Source organism: Colias eurytheme, chromosome 17 (genome assembly GCF_061535395.1).
Source record: "Colias eurytheme isolate Ceu_HAF_F1 chromosome 17, ilColEury1 Martin Lab GWU primary, whole genome shotgun sequence".
Taxonomy (NCBI): Eukaryota; Metazoa; Arthropoda; class Insecta; order Lepidoptera; family Pieridae; genus Colias; species Colias eurytheme.
The window spans coordinates 9,583,210-9,589,209 of NC_142996.1; the positions used below are offsets into that span (position 1 = coordinate 9,583,210).

Here is a 6,000-nt window from a genome sequence, read left to right on the forward strand (position 1 = left end):
TGTCGTCTATTTTCATTTAGTATAACCGCAGTATAACCTACATTAACAACCTACATTAACAACTAACATGCGTTTTTTTCACCCCTATATAATATAATAAACAACTAATGTAACAAAAAAACGCATCTAATTCGTATTACCCGTTAGCGAGCTACGGTGGCACAGACAGACACGCAATACACACATAGCGGTCATAACACCCCTCTTTTTGCGTCGGGGGTTAAAAATATAATACCTACGACATAATTTCAAAGACCTTTTATATAGAAAATTTACCTAGAAGTAACCATAATGCTATTTGTGCAGGTTTTAGACTTATGAGCAAAAATCTAAATAAAGGTCCTTTGACCCCCCTACTACCCCCTCAGCATAACCACCCCCCCCCACGCTTGGGGACTTTCGATATGATCATCTGGACATGTCAAGGAATAACTTTAGCGTATAATTTACGTAATAAAGTAATTCATGTATAGAATGCCTAAGCAAATGTTCGCTGTGATTACTTAAATGGTCATAACTTTTTTATTTACGAACCGATTGACATAAAATAAACACTAAATGTTAAATGAAGCTTACCACAATATATTAGTGAAAACCGCATCTAAATCGGATAAGCCGTTTCTGAGATTAGCGTGTTCAAACATACAGACAAACAGACAAACAGACAAACCGACAAACAGACAAACCGACAAACAGACAAACAGACAAAAATTTTTTTAACAACAGTTTTGGGTTTGGGATCGATTTAGTAATAACCCCTGCTAATTTTTTTTTACATATTTTCATTGTACAGACACCACTTTTCTAGAATTTTATTATATGTATTGATGATGATGATGATGTATGAATGCCTTTTCTAGTTATAGGCCTAACATTAATTCTTTTAAATGTAGGTATGCAATCCCATTCAAAAACTACTTTCTGGCCACAGTGATCCGAAGTTAGCGTGTTGAGAATATTTTTTTCTAAACATTTGCAATCACAGTATATATTATCAATACAAGTTGCAGAAGTAGGTGTTATTCGTGTGGGCTCATCAAAAAGTTTATACAGGTTAAATGAATGAAACAAATTAACTATTCGTGTTGCCGTTTGTGTGTGTGAAAGTAAATCAATATTAAAATCACCACATACTATTACCTTCTTTTTACTCCTGCCTAAACGCTTTAATATTTCTTCCATGACTGTCTCAAACAAATTATAGTCACTGGAAGGAGGTCTGTATACGCAAACAATAATGTAACGCTCAAGCTCAACACAGGACAGTTCAATGGTGCGTTCTACAGAAAGGCTAACAATGTCAGTTCGTTCCTTGCATTTTAAACTATTGTGTACAAAAATAAGAGAACCTCCATGAATAGCATTTGTCCTAAAGTATATACTTTTTAATTTATAATTATCAATATTTATTAACAACTGACATTGTTTAAGCCAATGTTCTGTTACACAAAATATTTTAATTCTATTATGATTTAAAAATAATTCTATTTCTAATAATTTGCTAGCCAAGCCTTGAATATTTTGATGTACAATGGAAAAAGGCTGCTTAGCTGTTGTCTTACATACTAGTTTAAATCTAGCTTAGGGCTATCAACACTTAACCTAGGTTGATGTATATAATTACTACTACATAAAATTATAGTAGATCGATGGTCTGCTACTGAACATGTATCAGACTGGTTAATAATTTTATATGCTATTAACATAGCAAGTTCTCTCTTATATCTAGATGGCAGATACACTGTATTCTTTGTCAAACAAAAAGATTTTATACAAGAATTTATGTCAAAATATATAAATGCATCACTATGATGATTTGTTAAATTATATAATTTTAAATTGATATTATAGATAAATTTGTTTTGATTTTGTGTCAAACCAGGCAAATATGGCAATGTACACAACATAAATTTGCATTTTGTCTCACTACTAATTTTCAACATTTTTTGAAATCCTATATCAATGTCATGTTTTTTTAAGTTAAAACTATCTCCGTATAATATAATAACAATACTATTTTCCTTAAAACTAAAATTATCTAACGAATTCATGATATATGTAAATGAACTATTAGGAGTGCAAAAATTGGTTACTTTATGCCCTAAGTTGTTAAGCAAAGCGCCAAATCCCTGACCTATATTATCTGACAACACAACAATTTCCTGCATGGAAAGATGTTTTGTTTTACTAGATGAAATTGTTGCCGTTGGTTGGATACTATGTATGTCAGAACAACACAAACCCCTTTTACGATAAATCGTTTAAAAAATCTAACAATGAATACCACAGACATTTCAAACAATATCACCTCTCTATTATAATATTTATCAAGTGTTTATTCACTAAATGTTTAATAAATGTAAGCGGGTCAATCAAGATACGGCCAGTAGTTTTGTTTGTTTTATGTTCCGTCTTGCATACATTTCTCACTACGTTTATATATGTATTTTAACTAGCTGCTCCCTGCGGTTTCACCTGCATTGCTCCGCTCCTATTGGTCTCAGCATGATGATATGTAGCCTATAGCCTTCCTCGATAAATGGGCTATCTAACACTGAAAGATTTTTTCAAATCGTACCAGTAGTTCCTGAGATTAGCGCGTTCAAACAAACAAACTCTTCAGCTTTATAATATTAGTATAGATATTGATTTTTAAAGTCCTTATTCAAAATTCAGTATACCTATTACCTAACGTAACGTAACTTTACCAGACATGGTCTAATCATAAAACGTAAGAAATCGATTAATTTAACAGTACCACAACCATTATATAACAATTAACTAAATGAATATAAATTAACTACAAAAATACTATCAATCAACTTTACTTTTAAGTCGATTACAAATACAAAACTATTATATAAAAAATTAAGAGTATTTTGCATTATACAATGTATTTATGTTTTTCGTTACCTATAGTTGTAAAATACCCGAATATATTGGTTGTACTAAAATAATATATTCGCATGCTACACTACGAGCAGAATGTTAAAGAACCTATACAATTTGTACCTAACATCTTTGCAACTAACATTCAGCAAATAAAGACAATTTCATTTAATTTGATTTGATTTGACACTATTTCTGCCCATATTCATGTACATACAGTCCGCCTGTATTAAGGCTATATCCACCACGCAACATTGCATGTTGACAGATATCACATGTCATTGAACTTTTTTTCTATTTAGAACATGACAGTTTCCTAATGATGTTTTCCTTCATCTGTTGCAGAAGTGTGGATAATGTGCAGATAAAATAATAAAGAGCGTGTGTGCCGAACACACGTGTCAGAGGTGAAACTTCATGGCAAGATTCAAACATACCAAAATCGTCGCCTTCATGACGTGACGGTGATGCCATGACGCGACCTTGAAATTTTACTCTCAACGCGCCTACAGAAGTTTCACTTCAAAATGTCCTTTATGCTAATATGAAAAACTCTTAGAATGGAGCTAGAAGATTATCGGCTCCACTAGTGACTGCTCAAACGAATGTAAATAATTGACCTTACAAAAATTGTTAAATGGCCTTTTAATAGTATCTTATCCTACATTTTTGAACTCATAACTAAATAATAGACGAATTAATCACGATCAATCTTTTAGGTTCTCTTGGAAATAGTTTCGACCATTATCCCAACTTACTAATCACCTTGTAAATCATTCAAGATCTATCACCATCGATAACAATATAAACAAGTTTCTATTTGTGATAAAACTCGACTATGTGTTATAATTAGAAAAAAAACTTAAAATAATTCTTCATTGATATTGACTCTACATTGATTTCTCGGATTTGCAGAAAAACTTCATAATCTCTGAAATGGCTGGACCGATTTTGACGAGGCATTCACTGATAAATAGCTGATGTTATAAGGAGTAACGTAGATTACTTAGAGATGTATCTTATAACACCCCTCAAACTAATATTCATCATTTTACTATTAACAAAATAAAGAGTGCCAAAGTTACTATGTAAACTTAACCCCTATTTAATAACACAGTCGGCTAAATAGTTTATTTTATTTTAATCATAAAGGTTATGATATATAGAGGTAACACATTTACCCGCGTCTTCTCTTGCAATATTCGAAACTCTAGATTTCTGTATTCCGAACCTGTATTCAAAGTTTCATGAAAAACTATTGAACTGTTTAGAGTTAAACATATTAAACGATATTTCGCATTTGAAACTTAATATCAGTGTTTCAAATAAAAATGTTTTTATTCGAATAAACATTTTTAATTAAACAGCTTTATCTATAGACCAAAAAAAAAGTGAAGTCCCATGTCCCCAAGTGGGGTAAGGGGCAGATGCATTATACATCTGTTTCACTGATCGATTTTCTTTAGGGACAAGTAGGTGATCAGCCTTCTGTGTCCTGCCAGACCGAGACATTTTTTTTTCTTTGTCTCCACCGGGAATCGAACCCAGGACCCCTCGGTTCTACGCTCACGTCACGCGTCAACCACTGTACCAAGGAGGCGGTCTATATATAGACCAAAGGTTGTTAATAAATTCTAAAAAGGACGGGTCACAGATGTCTTAGTATTGCAAAGGACAGATACCTAAAGTTAAATCTCAGAGGTCAAAATGTCTGGAAGAACATACAGGTGTTATTATCTAAATTTAAAGATAAGTTTACAATGTTTAAATTAAAAATAAGAATAATTTTTTTTTGTTTCTCATCTCCTATAAGAAATACGAAACAGGATCTCTGAATTCCCAATTAATACCTATTACAACATAAAAAATATAAATAAAAATAAGTGTATCCTAATGCCCTTGAGATTAGAATTGCTCAAAAAAGCATTGCACGAATTTTATCAACCATCTATGACAATTAAATGCATGTATTAATTATTAAAAGAATATGAATAAAATATAAAAAAACACAAGGACGCAAATAATATTTTAAATATATTTTTTTTTAATTATGCATTTTATATAATATCTTAGCCTAAAATTTTTCATAATTGCAACATAGAGCGCGTAATAAAGTAAATAAGAATGTTTTTTTTTCTTAGTTTATGGCAGATACAAAAAAACAGGTTCATTAAAAAAAAATTCGATCGTCTTATTTTTTTACGCTTAATTACAATGAGTCAAGATTATATTTATATCGACCATAACAAACAAAACAATCGTTTTAGACTCTACTTAATTTTATTTCATTTCCTAATGCTGTGTAATAATTATCTTTGCTTCCGTGTATTATATACCGTGTGCAATAAGTCCAGTAATATAACAAATTATTATAATTTTAAATTATAATATTTTTATCAATAAAATATACGTAATAATTCTATTCTATCCTGTAAGATAGGTATCTCAAAATCACCTGCAAAACCTATTTCATCTAACGCTCTACCAACACTAAAAAATAAACATAATAAAAAATAATCAAACCTCTTTGCTCGAATTAAATCCTTGCACTGCACACAGACAAAATAAAAAAAAAAACACAAATTCAAAATTCGAACACACGCGGCGCGAAATTGAATCTATCAGCTACCGACCGTGTGCGCGCTGCAGTCGACGCGGGACGACTGAAGCGACCGGAGCTAACACTGAGGGCACAATTTTCCTCGCTCATAAAAACAATGAGCGTATATTGTTTATGTACAATTGGTGTATTATGATTTTTACAAACCTTGACTTAACCTCATGCTAGATCCAGTATTTAGTAACACTAACTAAATGCCGTGTCGTCGCTTATAGTTTATAAGATGAGTAACGTTTGTATGAATTCGATTCTTTGATAGCTAGAGAACTTCAATTATAAACAAACGAATGTCAACAATTGATTTTATTTACCGCCGTAAGTTCTCTACATTTCGTATCTCTACATTTCAAAATCTCTACAAAAAAGACTCTACATTAGTACATAATATTAAGAACTTACAAACAAATGTTCATTATTGATGTTATTTACATACACAAGTTTGTCTCTACATTTAAAAATCTCTACAAAAAGACTCTACATTAGAGCATGTC

The 6,000-nt window shown here is 31.4% G+C and overlaps 1 protein-coding gene across 1 annotated transcript in view; it reads right to left on the minus strand.

Moving 5' to 3' along the window:
* The window catches only part of LOC149901424 (Ig-like and fibronectin type-III domain-containing protein 2), a 158,719-nt gene extending 153,152 nt beyond the window's left edge, over positions 1–5,567 (minus strand). The window contains exon 1 of the mRNA XM_090111367.1: positions 5,413–5,567. The gene's annotated coding sequence lies outside the window, so the exon portion shown is untranslated. The remainder of the gene's footprint in view (positions 1–5,412) is intronic.
* Between the last annotated feature and the right edge of the window lie 433 nt (positions 5,568–6,000).